Source organism: Peromyscus maniculatus, chromosome 6, assembly GCF_049852395.1.
Source record: "Peromyscus maniculatus bairdii isolate BWxNUB_F1_BW_parent chromosome 6, HU_Pman_BW_mat_3.1, whole genome shotgun sequence".
Classification (NCBI taxonomy): domain Eukaryota; kingdom Metazoa; phylum Chordata; class Mammalia; order Rodentia; family Cricetidae; genus Peromyscus; species Peromyscus maniculatus.
In genome coordinates, this window is record NC_134857.1 from 92,238,252 (window position 1) to 92,261,733 (window position 23,482).

A 23,482-nucleotide genomic window follows, 5' to 3' on the forward strand; every position below is an offset into this window, starting at 1 on the left:
CTTGGAAAGCTTAGGTGCACAGCAAGTCCTATTAGACATCTCCAGGGGAACACTGAGGTTGCTAAATGTGGTGGCAGAATAATTAATTAATTTATTAGCAGGAAAGACTAAACTAAATTTTCTACTATGTGCAAACATCTATTACCAATGATCTATAGAATATCTGATTAATTAGGCAATTTTTATACTGCTATTTTATTTTTATGTTACAATCACACTTTAAGAAATACAGTATATATGTATATTTGAATAAATAATGAATTTTCCTCACTAAAATGCTTGTCATCATAGAAAAAGTATATTCAACCAAATAATTGTGAAGATGAAACTAGAAATTCAGAAATAAATCAGTCTAATAAAGTACTATTTAGGTTATGAATGTTTTATTATATAAATCTACATATATATGCATATATTGCTTCTAAATGTTAAAATATATATAGTCAAATTAAAATATGACAAATGAATATTTCACATGGGCAAAACACAGCTTTTGACAAGAATAATTGGAGCATAGAAAACTAGGTAATCATTTTGAATATAAAAATGAAGAGCATCATACAATACTACTATATGAACTGTCCATGAATCCAATTTAAAACCTTAAAAACACAAGAAAAAGGAAAAAAAATGTAGAAATTATATGTACATATTAAAGTCTCAATTTTACAAGACTTTATCAAAACCACTGACATTTAAAATTATTTTGAGCTACAAAATTTAGTTTTATGGATGTCTCTAAGAGAAACAGATGTATACCATTGAGAAAATTAATTTATTGCAGATATTTGAAGCAATAGGAACTATATGACATAAGCTAAATGTTTTCCAAAATTTGTGATGTATTTACACAACAGAATATTAAACATCAATATAAGTGAGTCAACTGAATCCAGGTGAGTGAATTCGAACAGTGGGATTAAATATCAATACAATTCATTCCATACAGTGAATCTGTCAAGAATGCTATGGCTTATTGTTTACTTTTCTGATTTTTATTGTATGGTAGTTTTAACTATTAGCTTAATAGGCATGGGCTTTTTGTTATTAGTTCATTATGATTATGTGGTCAATCATTTTTGTGAGGTTGTTAAACTTTACACATTCAGATATTCCCTCACATTATTTTCTTTGTCTTACAGAATGCTAGTACATACATAATATTGAAAAACAGCAGTCAATTTATGAATAATGGCTCAATGATAGATCAACCTTAAGTATGTGAAGCATAAATCTAATCTTATCAATAAAAACCAGAAGCCAGATATCAGGGTAATAACCAGAGAGATCAGAGAAGCAGAGAAGCAGCCACCAGTGACTTCTTACCTCTCCAAATCCTCCTACAAAAATGGCTGAAATCCTGTCTCTGCCCCACCAGATCACTTCTGCTCTCTGCCTCCCAAGTGCTGGGATCAAAGGCTTGAGCCACCACCTCCCGGTTTCTGTGGTTAACTAGTGGCTAGCTCTGCCCTCTGATCTCTAAGCAAGCTTTTTTTGTCACAACACAAACAAAATATCATAGAAGTTTGTTCATGAATTTATGATGTGCTTAAAGTAACTCCATTATAAGTTAGGAAGTTCTGGCCATATACTTGATCTGTTTTCAATAATTTTTAGTTATGATTATACCATATTATTTGAATCAAAGTACATGTATTTAGTAAACATAACTTACAAATCTTTTATTCCTTTCCTTCCTTTTCATTATAAATTGTACACTAGTTTTCTTTTTTTAATTCTCACCTGTATAACAATTCACAACACCTCTACTCTGTTGTGTTCATTTCTTCAGACCATGTAGTAAGTTTTTATCTTATTTATCATTTTTTTTGTAAAATTTCCATTTTTAACATTACTGTAAACATTTTATGAAAATAATGATGAACTAACAAATTTATTTTTTCTTTCCTTTCTATGCATAACTTGTAAAGAAAATAACTTTATGTGACTATATATATGCATACATATACGTGTATATATTTACACACAACACGTAAATATATACATATACATATGTATATCTACATACATTCACACAAGTGTTCAGTTACAGATGAGCTACAAACTTTACTTTTATGAATATTGCTCAGAAAAACACATATAGACAGACAATCTAAGAAATGTATTCATTGCTGATTTGCATGGACACACACACAAGTGATCACATTTTCTTGCTGTGGTTAAGTCTAGCTATATGAAACTTTCAAAGAAATCATTGTTTGTACATATCTGACATTCCTTTTATGGTTTCATGCTTTTTTGAATACTACTTTGGTTCTGTTGTAAAGTAACCCTCTGTTCAATAATTTCCTTAATCCCTGCGGTGTTTTAGTTACACAACGTTACATAACCAATTTTACTAAAATGTTGTAATTTATGCCATATTTTAAAAATTAATTGAAAATCGTAGCATCAAAAATACAGATCAGGCCTCATTTGAATATCTGATAAGCTTGTGCTGATCTTCTCAATCCCTGATGAGATATGAAACAAGTATAATAAGGATTAAAACTTGTTTGTGTAATCAGATTACAAATAAAATAAATATTTTAATTAGAATTGAGACACAGCATGCTAAGAAAATGTAATGCTAGGAAGGAATTGTGGCTAACTTCTGCCAAAAGCATTCTATAGCCAGTTATTTAGAATTTTGAAACCACAATTTGAGGAAGCTCACGTGTGATCCTAGCATTTGAAGTTTTAAATATGAAAACTTCTCCTATCACATGAAAATATAGACTAAGGTTAACTGTGAGGGAATAAAGAACTTTGAAGAGTTACATACTGTCAAGTTCACCAGCAAAAATATCAAAATCAACATTAAAATAAGCAAGGGGTTCATTGTCCTGGATAGCCTTATATCAATTACACAAAATGTAAAGTCATCACATATTCTAAAGTCTGATTGCATTTTTACTCACTGGTTCAAGTTTTGAAAGTTCACCTATTTTCTCTGACCAGTATTTAAAGCATGATTTCTGTTCTTCCCTGTTTGTGTTTTAAAACTTCATTTGTAACATAGTGATTGAAACAGGTTTTGTAACTACCAGCCTGAGTGTACTTCCCCTTTTTCTGTGACGTACAGAAACATGAAAGACGTTCATCCATTTCTAATGTGGCTAACTGAGGTCACATTGCACAGAGAAATGTGAGTGAACGTGTTTGTTGTGTTTCCTGTTCTACGCATGAGTCTTTAAGACCTTGTTCAGTTGCTAGCAAGGAGTGTGGTGACTTCAGCGATAACAAATGCCAGATTTAAAAATAACAATAATGCATATGATTCAGAATGAATAATAATAATTCATAAGATTAAAAAATATGACATATAATTGAGTGTGACTTGAAAATCAGACATAACAAAGGAGAAGAACTCAACCTTGCTGGTCTAATGCTATGGCATTTTGGAGAACTCTGATGGTTATCCTGTCCTGTTTATTAGGCTACTGTGTGGTAAGCTATTTGCCTTAGTCAACTCATATCAAAATGTTGATAATTTTAGCGAATGAATAATAATTAATATGTTTAGAATTATAACATTCTTTGCATAATTAGTTACTATTAGTGTATTTAATTCAATGCCTTCTTAATAACTTTAAATATTTTCAAAACTAAACACTAAGAATTTTGCTTTAAATTAAATTTTTCTTTCAATCTACTCAATCTACCCTAGCTCACCAATCTTAGATGAATATCTTAATAGAAGAACCATAATCTCACATTGTTTTTTTGAAATATTTAGTGGGAAAGCTATGGAGATAATTCAGTGGTAAAATAATTACCTATAGACAGGAGGCCTCGAGTTTGAATCCCAGAACCTATGGAAAAATCCCAGGTCTAATAGCATACACCTGTGATCCCAACACTGGGAAGCTCGAGACAGAGGACTTTTTAGCTAGCTGACAAAACGAATCTACCTTAACTAGTGAGTGAAAGGTCAGTGAGACCACTGGACCACTGTCAATTTCAAATAGTTCTTATTAACAGGATATATATATATATATATATATATATATATATATATATATATTTCCATCTAAAATACATGTTTTGTTTATTTGATGTACCTTACAATTTCTTATATTGTTTTTGCCATGTTTCTTTCTACTCCAAGATTGCTTGTCATTATTGTATTATTTTAATGAAATTGTCCTATTTTATTCCCAGATAGATGATAATGTTCCAATAACAAATCTTCTATTGTACTTACTATCCCTGACCTAGTGTTTGTGTTTTCATGTAGGTTATACATTTTAGTGAAAATTGAAAATAAAACTCAATGTATTAAAGTATAAATGCATCAATGGTTTAATAATAAATGGTTATAACTTGATGTTACCCACAATTCACGACTATGCCTTAGACAGTAAGACAATGATAGGTCATTAATAGTTTATGAAAGCAATAATTTTGAGAAGCATTTTTCATAATTAATTCATAGTACTTCATAATAATATGATAATATTATATTATGATAATTTATTGCTATTTTAATTCTAATGTGAGGGGTAGTTAAATGTTATACAGCTTCTGGTATTTCTGCCTTATAGATCTAATATAATTAAAACTTTTTCACTTTTAGAAATATCTAAAGTACAAGTCATGACAACAATAAAGATAATTTGCAAAATTCCATAAATGTTTGTTGGTTGCTATAATGATGTATAGTATATAAGAAATATATCACAATAGACCACTGATTTCAGGTCATATAAGTAAATTATAACAGCACCTGTATTTGTAACTATGTGTTGATCAGTCTTCATGCACATCCCTCTGTTCTTCTTAATTCTATTTTCTCAATTCTGCAATCAATCATTTAATTGTTATTAATATTTTTGCTACATATAATAATATTAATGCTACATATAGATATATTAATGCCACAGGGCATACTTTGTAGCTTTTATCACTTGTGTTTTATTATTGATTACCATTTTGAATATTTTGGAAGTTAATACTTTCACAACATGATTTTCTCATTGTATCAAAAAATTTCAAACTTAAACTTCATTTAACTGTGAATATTTAAAATTCTCCTCAGCATTAAGCAATTTACTTGTTATTGTTGGTCAATAAGTCTTACAGTTCATTATAAGCCATGAAATTGGTTAACTAAATACATAGGATATTAACACATGACATGCATCATGCATATACTAATCCTTTTGGAAACAATGCTAGAAATAGATCTTAATTTACATGTGCCTATGTCCTCTAATTCATCTAACATTCTCTGAAATAATAGTAAAATTGTTCAATAATAGATGGAATAGTCTTGGGGAAACAATTATTAAGTACACAATTATTAAGAAGAAATGGAGAAAGGGGGAATATAGGACAGAGGAGAAGTAAGGGGGAGCTTGGAGGAGTGAAAGAAGGAGAAACTGTGTTGGGATGTATTCTGAGAGAAGAATCTATTAAAAAGAAGGTTATAGACTATATTCCTCTAGGATATTCATAAGTGGCCTTTGATCATTTAAGTCATTCAAAGATAATCACATTTATTACTATTGAATAATGGTAGTCATGAAATAGTAAAGGTTATGTCAGCAAAACTGTATTGTAGTATGACATTCTTTTAGCTGAAAGGGAGCAATGAGATCCCTAATGCATTGAAAGAACAGTAAGCATGACAACTTGCCATCTAGTGTGTAATTGACTTGGAATGCCTGACAGGTTTATTGTAATGATATGCAAGTATTCAAACTGGCAGGGGACTGTTGGGAATAGATGGAGTGGTATGAGGCCATTTTTACGTAACTCTTGTGTAAGAGCTGTTTAGATACATTACATATCAAAGATTCACCCACTCTCAGGTTCATATGGCTATGCACCAGGACAATCTTTATCAACAAATTCAATAATAGAGCAACACAAACTCAGCAATTCTTTAATTAATTACCTTTTAGTTCTTTGTATATTCAATATATTGGTCAATTATAGACAGGAAGAAATAATTTTCCAGAATCAAGAAACTGAAACTTTGCAGTATGCAAATTATACTTATAAGCTAAATACTTCTTTGGTTTCATATTTTACACCAGTGTCATAATCAGGTCACTTACAAAATTCATAAGTGTATAAAGGACAAATATATTTATTTATTCATTGAAATTTACAGTCCAAGCTTCTAAAACCCTGAAAGAAAACAGAACCCAGACTTACTGTGAAGCAAACAGTCGGTGCATACAATTCAAAGGCCAAAATCACATCTTTCCTTACACGAAGCATATCATTAAAAAGTCAAATATTATTTATGTTCTATTTAACCATGTCACATACACTTATTTAATCCTCATAGATCATAATGTAGGGTCAAAAATTTCTGCTTTATTTCTTATAGACAAGGAGGTGAAGCAAAGACATTTGTTAGCTATACTGTGATTTTATCAGCTAGTGAGCAAACAGGTCAGAATTGAATCGAAGAAGTATTATTTCAATGCTTTCATTCATATTTGATAAGCCCTAAACACACACACACACACACACACACACACACACACACACACACACGAACATAAAATGTACACCACACCATTGGGATGCATTTAAATACAGTAATCACTCCTTTAAAAAGTATTTTACATAACAGTTTGTTTCTCTGTCTTATTGATAGTCTCCACTGTACCTTGAGTGAAAATGCATTTCAGTAGGTATGAATTCTTGTTGTTTGAGAGCACAAAAGCCAGAAAGAAAGTGGAATACCATTTTTGTTAAACTAATGTAGCATGAATCTTAAAGACTCTTATTAATAAAATCAAACCTGAGCCAGGTATTGGGGTGAACTGGAAGATCAGAGAACCAGAACAAGCCACAGCTACCTCACCTCGCCGGATCCTCAGCTGGTCTTGTTTCCTCAGATTGGAGGCCTCTGAGTTCCTCATCCAGAATGGCTCTCAGCTGAACTGCTGCTCGAAAGCCTGAAAGCTTAACCAGCCAAATGCCTCTAGTTTCTGGTCCTCAAGCCTTGTATACCTTTCTGCTTTCTACCACCATTCCCTGGGATTAAATCCTTGCTTTCTGGGATTAAAGACGTGAGTCACCATGCCTGGCTGTTTCTAATGTGGCCAAGAACTCACAGAGATCCAGAGGGATTTCTCCCTCTGGAGTGCTAGGATTAAAGGTGTGAGTGCCACCATTTTCTAGCCTTTGTATCTAGTGGCTGTTCTGTCTCTGACCCCAGATAAGTTTATTAGGGTGCACAATATTTTGGGGAACACAATACCACCTCAAACTAACAAGTGTATTTCCTTTTCAGGAAAAAATATCACTCTCACCATGTGCTCACCACTGTAGACAAATTTCTAAATGGTCTTATTAAATGAAACATACAGAGCCAGAAATTTGGGTTAAAGCTTTAGAGAGATCAGGGAAATATGGAAAGTCATGAGCTAACCTCACCTCATCAACTCTGCAGGTTCCAAATGCCAACTTCCTGTCTACCTAGGCTTTATTTGCCTTGCTTTTGTGCCCTCTCATTGGCTCTCTTAGCCCAGCTACCTCACTTCCTCTTCCTACACAGCTCTGTTACTTTCTGTCTGTCTCTATGAATGGTACTGGGATTAAAGGCCTGTGTCACCACAATTGGTTCTGTTCCCTAGTGTGACATTGAACACACAGAGATTCTACCTGTTAAGTGATAGGATTAATGGCATGTGCTACCACTGCCTGACTTCTCTGTTTACTTATAATGGCTTTCTTCTCCCCCTGATCTTCAGGCAAGCTTTATTTATCAAGACACAAATAAAATATCACCACATTTCAGCACAAATACAATATAACCATATGCAATGAACTCACAAAAGTGTGTAATGAATCAGACAATTTCTAAGTCAAGTAGTTTGCTGAATTTGAAAAACAGACCCTCTAATAAAAATCTTTCCCAATCTCCAAATCATAATAAGGGAAGGAGTAGGATGCCTGTGTACATATGTGGATGTAGTTAGATATTTGAAAAGATGATGATGATGATCTTGAAGGTGATAAAAATAGATGGTAGACAGACAGACTGACAGATGGTTAGATAGGTAGATAGAGATAGATAGACAGATGATAGATAGATAGATAGATAGATAGATAGATAGATAGATAGATGATAGAATTTATCAAAGGGCACTAAGTAAAATATTCTGTTTTTTTTTTTTACAGTTTTACAAGGAAAATAATGTGATAAAGACATTTCAAAACATATCATGGATTCTGTCATCTAGGAATTGTGGAGCCTAGAGCTGTATACAGGAATTTTTGTCTAATGCCAATCACCAGTATATATTGAAAAACATATAGATATATCCATAAGTATGCAGTCAGATAGGTAGGTAGTTAGAAGGATACATGATAGAAAGATAAATAGATAGATGTTAAATAAATAGATACACAGACAGAAAATAGGTGAAGATAGTTAGATTATTATAGACATATAGATAAATGATAGATGATTGACAGTAAGATAGATAGACACATATAGACATATGGTTATAGATAGATCCTTAAGGGAACTTTGTTTGCACTTTTTAAAATATTGCTTTAGGGGGTGATCTCAATTTTTGTTTGCTTTTGCTTTTTTACTATTTTATTTAAAACAAATTTTAAATTTAAATATATTTTTAGCATATTCTTCCTTCTTCTATGTACATCGAGATGCACTTCTCCTCACTACCATTCCAAGTTTAATTTCTTTCTCAAATACAATGCATGCTCAAAACCTAGAAAACAAAATACATCACCCAAAATGAAAACAATCAACAACAAAAATAGCACCAAACTGTAACCAACTAAACACACACACACACACACACACACACACACACACACACACACACACACACACAAAACTAACCAACCAATCAGCAAACAAACACTGCAGTCCACTATTTGTTAGTCAACTCCTCTTGACTTTGAGATCTTTCTGGGTGTGGTTGATATACCCAATTCACTCTACCGGAAAAAAACTGAATTTCCCTCCTAGAGGGTTTATATGACAGTTATGATTTTGAACCTTTACCCTAGTGGCTAGTTTAGATTCATTCATTCATTCATTCATTCATTCATTCATTTCTTTGTGTAACAAAATAAAATGTAATGGGATAAAACAAAAGCTATGAAAATGAATTTGTACAAGAAAGACAAACAGAAGGAAAGGAGCACCAGGGAGGCAAAAGAGTAAGAGATGCACTTATTCAGACACTCAGGAGTTCCATAAAAATCATAACCTGGAAGCTGTAATATAAATATAGAGGACCCGGGGGCAACTCGTAAAGGTTTTGTGTATGCAGCTTCCATCTTTGTGAGTTCATAAGACCTTTTCTCATGTAGATGTAGAGACCCTTGTTCTTCTGGTATCCTCCTTCCCCTCTGGCTCTTACTATATTTTTTTTTGCATTTTCTACAGGGGTCCCTTACCTCTTAGGGAGGGATTTGACAGAGATATCCCATTTAGAGATGTATGTTCCAAGACTTCTCACTCTCTGCATACTGTCTGCTGTGAATCTCTATTTTTGTTCCAATCTGCTTCAAAAGGAAGGTTTTCTGATGAAAATTGAACCTGGTACTGTTCTATGATTTTAGCATTAGTTCAGCATCACTGTAATTTATTTTTCAGTTTTTTAGATCAGTAATTTTTGGTTTTACTTTATGTACCCAGGCTATCTAGTGTTAGGTTCTTGGTCACCTAAGCAGTGTCAGGTATGGGTTCTAGATCATGGAGTGGGCCTTAAGTCAGACCATTTCAAATATCTTTTATTAAATCTATAGAGTGAATATAATAATTGTTCATATATAGAAAAAAATGTCATATTCTTATTATAAAGTATGCATATATATAATCATTTTATCAACATTACTTGTTATTTAAGATTATATTTATTATTCATAAAATATTTTCATCTAATTTTAATAGCTTATTGTATAACATGTAGAGCTTTGCTATTATTGCTATTATTTTGATGTTATTTTGGGGAAGGGTGGTTAGATTTTTTTAAATGGTTAGTACCTATGAACATATCAATTTTTCCATTAACACATCAATTATTTTCAACTTTTCACAAAATAATCATTGTATTTTAGACTGGTTAATTTTTGCTCCTTGGCTTCACATTAAAAGAAAGAATAAAATAAAGTTAAATTTTAATAACACACACATGGTGTATGTGCTACCTAGGTAGATTAGAAGTTAATATGAAAAATTCAAAACAGTAACTATACTATAAAACTATACTAAAATGTAGTATCCTTACAGAAAAAAAATCCGATATTTTGTTTTATACTAAATTATAATTACTCGTTAACTATAAAATTTGATTTTACTGTTTTTCATTCAAAATGAAATATTTGTTATAATACCTGAGTAGAAGAAATATGTCACAGTGTGACATGGGAAAAGTAAGCTATAAAATACATACATAGGGCTGCACAAATTAATCAGGAAAAACATGAACATGTCATCAAGGTATCAAGTGTGATATTTACCAACACCTTCTCTGCTTAACATTTCTTCCTTTTTATTCTAAGCCATGTGTTGACTCTTATTCTTTGCAAATTTACATTGTGAGGAGAATCTTCTATTTTTTTCCAATATTATGTTACATAGTTTATACTTGATATAAGTTACATCTGTCTGCTCCAAATTAACTGAAATAGAATCAAGTTATGTCATTTATTCAGTAAGGTAAAATATAAACAATGTGCATACTTTTAAATCTAGTCATTTGTACTTTATTTCTGTATGGGTTCTCTGGAACCTGGTTGAACCCAACTGTTTCAGTATCCCATCAATGTCTACAGAGAAAACAATAGACCAATTCCATAATTCTACTGTTGATCCATATGTTTAATTATAAAGTTGCTGATGTAATGATATCTCTGTTGTGTGGAGGTGCTTTTTTTCGACATTTGCAACTGTTAGTTATTATGTCTTACATCTCCTGCCACTTAGTCTTGTCAAAATCATCAGTTATACACAAGTAGTAGTGCAGAGTAGTGAATGTCTTCCTTAGTTTTCATGTGTCTTTAGATTAATTAAACATGGTTTATTTCTGTTTTATTTTGTGTATTAAACACAACTGATTATTGATTTATTTTCTTGTGCCATTCCTTTTCAGCTTCCTTTTCTTCAGACATCTCTGTGAATATTTCTGATGTAGAGATTGAGTGATCTGCTTCTTTCCCATTGGCCTATAATTATTGGAATACTTAGTGCTCAATGCTAAGATTTATTTTCACTGTATCTATAATTATGTCATAGGAAATCTCATTGAAACCCATAGTTTATGGTAATGACTGAAGGTCTTTTGTTCAGTCCTTAATCTTTTCTAGTATTTAAAATATCTAAATAAATAAACAGTGTTTTTCTATGTTTGGAGTAGAGTGGATAATAAATTGAGATGTTTTTATACATTACAGATAATCAAATTACAGATGTTTTCATACATTAAGACCAGTGCCCAGAGACAATACTATAAAGACAAAGTTAGACACAGGCAAGTCCAGTCCATAGCCCAAAACCTCAGGAACAAACAGAATGCATAGTTTCTTCTTGAATCTTAGTAGTTATCATGCCTTTCTGCTGTGGTTCGGTCTGTATGTCAAATTGCTCTGATTGGTCAATAAATAAAACACTGATTGGCCAGTGGCCAGGCAGGAAGTAGGTGGGACAAGGAGAGAGAAGAATTGTGGGAAGCAGAAGGCTGAGGCGTAGAGACACTGCAGCCGCCGCCATGACCAGCAGCATGTGAAGACGCCGGTAAGCCACCAGCCACGTGGCAAGGTATAGATTTATGGAAATGGTTAATTTAAGATAAAAGAACAGTTAGCAAGAAGCCTGCCACGGCCATACAGTTTGTAAGCAATATAAGTCTCTGTGTTTACTTGGTTGGGTCTGAGCGGCTGTGGGACTGGAGGGTGACAAAGATTTGTCCTGACTGTGGGCAAGGCAGGAAAACTCTAGCTACACCTTTCTATCACTTTTATTTTCAGTTTGGACCACTAGAGCTGTGACAGAAAACTCTTTGTCTCTAGGAAAACAGGATTCTGATAATTTGTCAAATAATCTACAATTACTATTTGATATCTGATAAAAATTTCAAAAACTAGCTGGGCGGTGGTGGCACATGCCTTTAATCCCAGCACTTGGGAGGCAGAGGCAGTCATATCTTTGTGAGTTTGAGGCCAGCCTGGTCTACAGAGTGAGATCCAGGAAAGGCGCAAAACTACACAGAGAAACCCTCTCTCAAAAAACCAAAAGCCAAAAAAAATTAAATAAAATAAAAATTATATCAATATTTCTTCTTTTGTTCAGGTTTTATTATTTCACAATGATTCGTTGTTAGAATGCTTCAATACTATTTAGACAACAATGTTTAAATTGTAGATTAGAGGTAAAGTACTTTACTAGCATGTTAGAGTTCACAGGACTATAATAAAAGTAGATTTTTAAAAATAATGACTCAATACAACCCATATTAAGATATTTGAAACTTAATTTTGTGAGAACTTATAAGAAATACCAATTTTACATGGAAATACAATATTCTTTTTAAATATAATCAGCCATAAAAAGGAAGAATATTTTGGGAGAATCATCTTTTCATTTCAAATTTTACCACAATCCTATATATGGTAATCAAAACCTTTTTATATAGGCAAGAGGATAGATACATAACTCCTACAACAATCCATCTATATACCTATCTATTTGTCAAGGCCATACTTCTAGATGAAGAGCTATAAGCAATTAATGGCCACTGAGAGAGAAATAATTGGTCTTTTCCAATAACGAAATATCCATCAGATTGTCCATTCTTAAGCAGTCAGCCCTAAATATATACATATGCTGGCAACAGTAAGTAATAAATGGACTCATATTCCACTGCCCCGTGTGTGTGTGTGTGTGTGTGTGTGTGTGTGTGTGTGTGTGTGTGTGAGAGAGAGAGAGAGAGAGACAGAGACAGAGACAGAGACAGAGAATAATTAAAGAAGTCATTAACATGAGAGATATTGGAGGGGATTCAGACAAAATGGAATGGTGATGAAGATGATGAAAATACAGTAGTCATGCATGAGATTCTCAAAAAAATACAAAAATATTAAATTTAAAAATACAGAAAATCTTTATTTTTCATTTAAGAGGACTTAAAGATTCATGTTAATATGTTTGTTTTCTTGTCTTAATGTTTTTATTTATTCTTTGAAAATGTCATACCTTTGTACAATGTATTTGAATTATATTCATTCATCCTTACTTCTCTCTAACTCATTTGAATGTCCTCGTCCCATCTCCTTCCAAACTTCGTATTTTCTATTTTTTTTGTCTTTTGTTTGTAACTACCTCTGTCTTATTTGTGCTGCACTCATGTGCATAGAGGTGAAACTATCCACTCTCTGAGGTGTGGGCAACCTACAGACAGCCAGACCCACAAATCACAGTAACTGGCCCACCGCAATCATAGTTTTGTATGATGATGAAGAACGATGAAGAACGTAAGCACAAGTAGACATAAAAGCAAATGGAAAAATAAATAGAGCTTCTTTGTAATCACTATTTATTTATTAAATGTTAATTAATATTAATTGATTTAATAAATATTAAACTTTAAAAAACTTCCTTTTTATTTATTCTTGTGTCTTTCACATCATATATCTCTATCCCATTCATTTCCCTGTTCTTTTGTATCTGCCCTTTGCCCTTGCACCTTCCCCTAAAATAAAATAAAATTAAATTAAATTAAAAATAAAAATAAAGGGTAAAGTCAGTCTCATGGAAGCTGTATTGTGACACAATGAGTCACAGAGTAAACTCTTTATCCATATATCTTTACTTGAAAGTGTTCATTGCAAAGAGTCATTGGTCTGGTTTGAGCCCTCTGGTTTCTTCTACACTATCAATGCTGGGCCCTCACTGGGACTTCTCTTGGTTATCTTGTTATGTGTCATGGAGATCCTGCAGCTTTGGGTCTGCAGGACCTGCCCTTTCACATGCTTCAGTAGATAATAGGTGACGTGGATGGTGGTGTGGGCTATCTCATAACTCTGGTTCTGGGCCTTGGAATTTGTAGGGTTGGTCAGCCCACCAGCTCTCCTGCATTCTCATCACCAAGGTGGGCTCTCCAGCATTGCATTGGTAGTTCACCCCCTGCACCAATGATCAAGGGGAAGAGCCAGTTCTCTTACTTTCATGCCCTCAGGGTTGGCTCTCCACACCTATACCAACAGTGCCAACTCTATTGTGTTGCCCAGGCCAGATGCAGGAACCACTACCCAAGTACTGCAGATGATGAAGGGCAGGTACAGCTCTCCCACTCTTATGGCCTTAGGGCCAGCTCCCCCACCTTCCTCTGGAAGCAAGGGACAGGTGGGCAGAAAAGCATCTCTCCACTGCCTATGCCACCATATGGTAATGACAGGTGAGACCAGATCTCCCATGCCTATGGTCTCTGAGCAGTTTACCATCCCACATCCTATGACCCCCCTCATGTGCAGAGAGGGTTGGAGGAGCATCTCTCCCCAATCCATGTCACTATATGGCAGATGATGAGCAAGACCAGATCTCTCGTGCCAAAATTCTTGGGGTGGCTCACCCCAACAGGGGCAGCTCTGCTGTGCTGCTCAGATGAGGTGCAAGGCCTACTTTCCCAAGTGATGCAGCTTGTAAAGATAGAAGGGGTAGGGCCAGGGGAGAAGGCATATTTCTATCGCCCCTACACCACACTGCAGACGAGGAAAATGGGACCAGCTATGCCCCTCTGTGGTGATATTTTGTTTGTGATCTAACAAAAAGCTTGCCTGAACATCAGAGTGTGTAGCTAAGCTACTACTTAGTCATAGAGGCCAGGCAGTGGTGGCACACACCTTTAATCCCAGCATTCAGAAGGCAGAGGCAGATGGATCCCTGTGAGTTCAAGGTAATCCTGGGAACACAATATTGATACAGTCAAAAAAAGAAACAGAACCATGCAATGGTGGTACACATGCCTTTAATCCCAACACTAGGGAGGTTGAGACAAAGTGATATGGCAGGAATATAAGGCAGGAGGAAACAAGGAACTCAGGCTCTTTCATGCTGAAGAGTCGGTAGAGGTAAGAACTCTAGTGGCTGACCGTAACAGGAATCTTAAAAGGTCTTATTAATAAAACAAACTGGGATTAAAGGCCCTTGTCACCACGCTGTGTCCTTGACCATACAGAGACTCTGCCTGCCATGTGATCAGTTTAAGAGTGTGGGCTACCACCACCTGACTTCTGTTCCTGGCTCACTATAACCTCTGATCTCCAGGCATTAATTTATTAACATACAAATAAAATCACATTTCAGCACAATTAAAATTTCACCACATTTCCCCTTTTTATTCTTATAAAACAGCTTATAACTAATACAAGAAAAACTATATCCAATAGGCATATACAATATATACAGTCAAGAATTGCATTAACAATGTCTAGTCCATTAACATTTGACAAATTTAGATGAAAAATTTTTATTACTTATCCTATTTAAAACAAGTAGTTCCTTTTTAAAAGTAGATTCAATAATCTCCCTTTTTATCTTATCATATCAATATTCTCTCATTTTTATCTTCTAATTTCAATATCTTCTCTTTTTTCCTGAGTAGATTCAATGATCTACCTTTTTCTATATCCTCTTTTTTCTTGTTCTTTTTTTTTTAAAGCAAGAACCCTGTTTCTAATCTCCTTTGTTTAGCTTTTTTTGGGGGCGGGGGTGTGAATGCTGGAAGATCAGAGAAGCAGAAAAAGCCATAGCTAACCTCACCTTCCCAATTCCTCAGCTGATCCTGTGTGCATTTAGTTGCCCTCCTCAGTCCATCATGGCACTGGGCAGGACCATGCTTCCTCCCTAGAGGCCAGGGCAGTCTGTCCTGGGACTGCTTCTGGGTCTAGTCGTCTCACTCACTCTTTCATCATGTTCAAACATTAAACTTTTTACAAGAAACAAACATAGAACAAATATAGACACAGAGGTCCACTTGTTTGCAGGCTCAGGAATGTCATTAAAAAAAACCCCACAAACCTACAAAGCTCAATGTATACTCAAAGCGTCTATATGGTTAAAAGAGAGATAAGAGGAGAGAGAGAGAGAGAGAGAGAGAGAGAGAGAGAGAGAGAGAGAGAGAGAGAGAATTAAACTAAGATAAAAAACAAAAGTAAAGGAAATTTTTCTTATATTTTATGAGAAAGGGAACCACAGAAGATGTTGAATTCATTTCTTGTTGGCCAATCCTTAAGAGTAGTTTGTTTCCCCAGTGATCCTCCTTTGGAAGAAACTAACTTTTCATTTGCAAGTGGTTATCAGTTGAAGATAGTTCCTGGGTTATGAATGGGAGTAAGTGTCCATCTCTCCTTTTTGCTCTAAGACTCCATCTGGCATTATTGTTCTCTTAAGGATAACTACTTCAAAGTATCTAGACTACAGTTTGTAATTTAATCCGGGAAAATTGACTGTTGATAAATTGTTTTTCAATGTCATTGTAAGTTAACCTCTCCTAAGTCCCTTTGTAAGCTCCTCTCCTACATGACTCCTCTCCTACCCTTACCACTAGTTATTACTAGGATTAAAAGTCATTTTAAGTTGTCAAACAACGTAAAGTTCAAAATAATATTCATGTCTATTTGTATTCATATGATTCTACTGTAACTGCTCGTCTGTTCTTTTACCCATTTCAGCTAATTTTGAAATTATTTGAAAATATGTTTTAGAATTTATTACACAGACTCATTTCAAAATGTAAGTAATAATACTTAATACATTCATCAGTACAATAAATATAGATCTTCAGTAGGAATATAATTACTTAACAATTCTACATAATTGTAGACGTCAGTCACTTGAAGACATTTTTCCAACAAAATGGATAGTATTTGTGTATGGGTAAACTATGTATTTCTAACATTTCATATGATTCTGTGTTCACATATTAGAATGAAGACTCAGCCAACATATTTGAAGTTCTTACTTCATGAAGGATTTCTAAATCTTTTACAAAGTAGAAGTTTAGAAAAAAAAACAACAAAAACAGTTCTCAAAGAAAAACAGATGAGGTTGAAAACAAGTGACCTGCATCATGTTCTTCAAGTGCTCTAAACTCTGTCTCAATTACAAACAATGGTTGTAGTATTTTATGGTACCCCATGAGTATACTCCCCAAGCATGGCTGCTATAAGAATATTGTGTATTGAGTAAAGTACCAGTTTATTATCTGGCAGATTATCCTAAAGTTCACTTCATCCTTGCTTATATAAATCCTTCTTTTGTAAATGGAAATTTTAAAACTTGGCTTGAATTCAGAGGGCAAAGTCATTGAAGAATACATTAATTGTTTAAGAACTACTTTGAATTTGATTTAAGATTGTTTAGAATTCTTTATGACAAGGATTACTGAGTATTACATCATGTTTTTATAATTTAGAAGCCACAATGATTGATATTTGAGTATATGGATAAATATGGTGCATTTTAAATCTATGAACTAATAGTAGGTACTAGTCTCTAAGTGCACCACATTTTAATTAAGTTGATGGTGTCAACAATTAATATTATGATATCACAATAGCTTTTCCTTTCTAAATCAGAATTTTGATAAAGATAGACAAAATGTCTTACACAAATTATTAACAGCAAGTTAGAGAGCTGTAATTCCAACAATCAGCTTTTCCTGAGAATTATTAGCTTCATTCATTTTTTCCTTTTTTAAAATATATGTACTTTATTTACATAACATGCCTCTTCCTTTTCTTCCTCCTATTCTTACTATAAAGCCAATCTCACTCTCAAATTCAGAAATATATATATATATATATATATATATATATATATATATATATATATATTTTACACTGAACTTATTCAGTGCATTACATCTAATTTCATGAAATAACAATTGTTTCACTAGCAGGCACAAATAAATTTGAAGATGATGAAGCATTAATGAACATAATATGTGTATGACATTGATGAATCAGTTACATTCATGGCTGCTTTCCAATAAAGCAATTTTGTTTTACTGTATTTAGAAAATTAATTATCTGCAGTGTGTTGAAAATTAACAAAAAGCCATATCCTTTACTTTAAACCAAGGCTAGACTAAGAAGGACACACTTTTGTTTTCCTACAAAGTATCATATAGAAAATATTTTAAATCTAGAGAGTCATATAGTATTTGTTGTAAAAATAAAATTAAGGAATGCAGATGGAATAGTAAATGAACAGCAAAACCCTGTCCTAAACTTTAATTTCCAATAATAAAGGTGAAATGCATTTGCTACAGGAGCCAGTGTTTACTGAGTCTCCTTAAAGCAGTATTCTCAAATTTATGTTGGTGGGACTAACAAAGAGCTACTGTTATATTACTTTATGACAAAGGGGAACATGTATTATGATTAAAACAAAACAAAACAACAAACAACAAACACAAAAAACACACCAACAAAAATCCCAAATTTTTGATCATGCCAACAAAGGGAGTCAATACCAGATACTGCCTGGAGCAATTGGACCCAGAGGTTGGATGATCCAGAGACCAAGGATAAGAACCACACACAACTGAGAAAAAATAAAGAAAAGGAAAAAGAAAGGAAAGTAAAATAAAAAACAATGTAATGATGCCTAATGATATTCTGCCTAGCCCAGTTGCCATCAGAGAGGCTTTATCCAGCAACTAATGAAAACAGATACAGAGACCAACAGCCAACATTAGGTTTTGTTCCGGAATCCTGAGGAAGAAGGAGAGGAAGGATTGAAGGAGCCAAAGAGGTAAAGTAAAACACAAGAAAACCCACTGAATCAACTATTTTGGACTGATAAATACAGAGACTGAACTGACAACCAGGGAGCCCGCATGGGACTGACTTAGCACTCTGAACGTATGTGACAGTTGTGTAGCTTGCTCTTCTTGTGGGACACCTAACAGTGAGAGCAGGCCTGTTCTTTGACTATTTTGATGGCTTTTGGGGTCCTATTCTGCATAATGGGTTGTCTTGTTCAGCCTTAATAGGAGGGGAAGTGCCTAGTCTTACTGCAAGTTGATATGCTATGTTTTGTTGCTTTCCAGGGAAGGCCTTCCCTTTTCTGAACAGAAATGGAGGAGTGCAGGAGGGAGGGAGCAGAGAGGAGGTGGGCGAGGGACTCAGGGGAGAGGAAGAAGAGGAAACAGCTGTCAGAATGTAAATAATAATAATAACAAAATCATTTAAAAAAAGCTTGTTGAGTTGGAATCCTATAGTTCAGAGTAGCATCCTTCCAACTAAACAGGCTGGCAAGTTTACCATGCTCACAAACCTCCTCACTCCGTTCTTTAAACTTGAAGAAAATAGAATTTCTAACTATTTTGAAAAATATCCATATTTCATAAATCTATTTCTACCATGCTTTTATTTTTGCCCAAGTCCAAAAACTTCAAATAAAATAATAAGAAACACACACACACACACACACACACACTCATATATACATACATGCACATACATATACACACTAATATGAAATAAAATGAAAATAATTATATATTATTTAGAAATAGCACAACTAAAACATCTGTGACAAACAATTAAAGTATATGACTGTGAAGATAAATCTGTATTTTGAAAATAATTTTCAAAATACAGTAAATATTTATCAACATATACTACTGTCATTTTAATACAACAATTATATCCTTGTGAAATTATTTTCAGGTGTGTCTTGTTAGTTTTAATGGTTTTATTAACATAACAATGGAGGGGTTCACATTTATGTAATACCTTCAAGATAGTTAGAATACTATGTTGTGATGGTATGTTTCTCTGAATATTGTACAAGTATCAGAAATATGAAAATATTATTTGAAAAGGTAGAAAGTAAAAAATATATTGGTATTGACCAATAATATATTGAAGTATGTTTCTACTGACTGACTTCAATAAAGCTAGAAGATACCATTGGAAGAGATAAGGAATCATCGCGTGTCCCACCTGATCACCCCGTGAGCTACAATAATGACTACTTAGCTAACTGGTGCAACAGTGGTACAATCATTTCGGTAGTAACCAACTATGTTCTACTTAAATTTAAAGTCCACAAGATAAAACCTATATCTGGCATCAGTTTGCCAAAACACTATGATGAGATAGTTTATATGCCCTAGGATATAACCTACTACTATTTTGCTAGATAGGCATTGAATTAAACTGATTTTTATGACTTCTTGCTCATAGATCAATACATATCTCAACACTCATATGAGGAGCTTCTATTTGCATTAGATGTTGATAACACAGAGACCTTGAAATGGTCAAGATGCAGAATAACAAAAAACAAAAACAAAAAAAAAACAAAGAAATTCCCCCACCATAAATGGAACATATATACAACAAACCCATCCTTCCAAGGATTAGAGTCCATTTCAATTTCAGAAGATGGGACAATAACTGTGTAAGAGACAGAAGTGGTGGGTGATAATAAGTAAAAGATGTCTTCTGGAAATATCACATCCAATGTACATATGAACTCACAGTGGTTATGACAGCATGCACAAAACCTATGTAAGTCCACACCAGGGGAAATCCTAGAGTGGAAAGTGCAGTTGGGCATAAAATTTCACCCCTAAATTTGTAGCTATTAGAAATTCATAATTGATACTAGAATGACAGACAGGTTTCTCTAAGAGTTAATCCTTTGTAAGTCAAACATACTCCAGTAGGAGAATATACATCCAAAGGGTTGAGAGGTTTGTGAATGATCTGGGAGGAGAAGAAGAAGGGAAAATTATGGTCATAATACATTATATGAAAAAAAGAAATTTCAGTAACAAAAATTGGTTTGATGTTGAAAAAAGAACACCAATTTTGATATGTAGCAAAGGGTGTGGAAGAGGAAAGTGTTGGGATTTGAGTGGAGGGAATATAATCAAAATATGCATGAAACTATCAACAATTTAACCTTTTTTTAGTTTTTTGAATCCCTATTTATTTATTTATTATTTTATAATTAATTTAATTTTACATGTCAGCCATGGATTCCCCCATCCTCCCTTCTCCTATCCCCTAACCTCCCCCCACCCAATCCACCTCCCATTCCTGCCTCCTCCAAGGCAAGTTCTCCCATAGGGAGTCAGCCCAGCCTGGTAGATTCAGTTGAGGCAGGTCCAGTTCCCTCCTCCCTACACCTGAAGTGTCTCAGCATAGGTCCTAGGTTCCAAAAAGCCAACTCATACTCCAAGGACAGGTTGTTCCACTACCTGGGGGCCTCCTAAACAGTTCAAGCTAATCAACTGTCTCACTTATCCAGAGGGCCTGATCCAGATCCATGGGGGCTACTCAGCTTTTGGTTCAGATTTCATGTGTTTCCACTAATTTGGCATTTTGTCCCTGTGCTTTTTCTAATCATGGTCTCAATATCTTTTGCTCATTTAATCTCTCCTCTCTCGCTGATTGGACTCCTGTAGCTCCATCTGGGCTTGGGAGTGTATCTCTGCATCTGCTTCCATCAGTCACTGGATGAGAGCTCTATCATGACAGTTAGGGTGTTTGGACATCTGATCACCAGAGAGGTCAGCTCAGGCACTCTCCATTGCCAGTAGTCTATTGTGGAGTTATCTTTGCAGATTTCTGGGGACCTCTCTACCACTCTGCTTCTTTCTATTCCCATGGGTCTTCATTTATCATGGTATCTCTTTCCTTGTTCTCCCATTCTGTTCCTGATCCAGCTGGGGCATCCTGCTCCCCTAAGCTCTCTTTACCCTGACCCTTGCCCTCCATTACCCCCACCCCCACCCCAGTTTACTCATGTAGATCTCATCCATTTCTCTGCCATTGGGTGATCCCTGTGTCTTTCTTAGGGTCCTCTTTATTAGGTAGCCTCCCTGGAGTTGTGAGTAGCATTCTAGTCATCTTTGTTTTACATCTAGTATCCTTCTATGAGTGAATACATACCATGTTTGTCTTTCTTAGTCTGGGTTACCTCACTCAGGATGATTTTTCTAGTTTCACCCATTTGCCAGCAAACCTCATGATGTCGTTGTTTTTCTCTGCTGAGTAATAACTCCATTGTGTATATGTACCACATTTTATTTATCCCTTCTTTAGTTGAAGGGCATCTAGGTTGTTTCCAGGTTCTGACTATTACAAATAATGCTGCTATGAACATAGTTGAGCATGTGTCCTTGTGGTATGATTGAGCATTACTTGGGTATATGCCCAAGAGTGGTATAGCTGGGTCTTTTAATCATCATAGATGGAGTGAACAAGACATTCCAAACAAAATCAGATTTAAAAAAAATACCTATCCACAAATCCAGCCCTACAGAAAGCACTAGAAGGAAAATTCCAACCTAAGGAAGTCAGATACACCCATGAAAACAAAGACAATGGATATCCCCACAGTAGTAAACCCCAAAGAAGAGAAAATAATAGGAACGGACAATCACTGGTCATTAATATCCCTTAATATCAATGGACTTAATTCACCTATAAAAAGACACAGGCTAACAGAATGGACATGAAAGCAGGATGCTGTGGGATGTTCTGTATGGCAAATGTGTTGCTCTGATTGGTCAATAAATAAAACACTGATTGGCTGTGGCTAGGCAGGAAGTATAGGCGGGACTAACAGAGAGAAGAAAAGAAAGAACAGGAAGGCAGAAGGAGACACTGCCATCCACCGCCATGACAAGAACTATGTGAAGACACCGGTAAGCCACGAGCCTTGTGGCAAGGTATAGATTTATGGAAATGAGTTAATTTAAGAACAGTTAGCAAGAAACCTGCCACAGCCATACAGTTTGTAAGCAGTATAAGTCTGTGTTTACTTGGTTGGGTCTGAGCGGCTGTGGGACTGGCAGGTGACAGAGATTTGTCCTGACTGTGGGCAAGGCAGGAAAAGTCTAGCTACAGCAGGCCCCATCTTTCTGCTGCATACAAGAAACACTCCTCAATTTCAAAGGTAGACACTACCTTAGAGTAAAAGGCTGGGAAAAGTCCACTTTAAATTTGAAAATGTGTTGCTGGATGGCAGTGTGTCCAAGAGTTGGAAGATACTAGAGATTAGTGTCTACATATGATGCAATTGTATGACTTGTTTTAAGTGCAGTTGCTTTCATTATTCAAATACACAAAAAACTATAGAAAAAAATTCAGTGAACAATCAGTCTCTGTACAATATGTGACAAGTTCTACTTACTTAGACTAATGAATGCTTGAGATTATTAAAATATTCATCTGGGTTTTTAGAATAAAGTGCTAATAAAGGCATGAAATGTTACAGCACCAACAAAAATGGAAAGTGCAGTAAGTGTACACATATCCCCGACTTCATAACCAGATTTATGAAAGTTTCTATTTTGTATCAAATTTACATGAGTCTAATAGAGTGATCTTTAGAATATTGGCCGCTAGAGGATATCTACCAATTGGCTGAATTTCAAACCATGGCCTCAAGTGATTGGCAGCCTTTCTGAGGTTTGAATGGGTAGGTTAAAGCCTGCCCTTTTCATTTTCATTC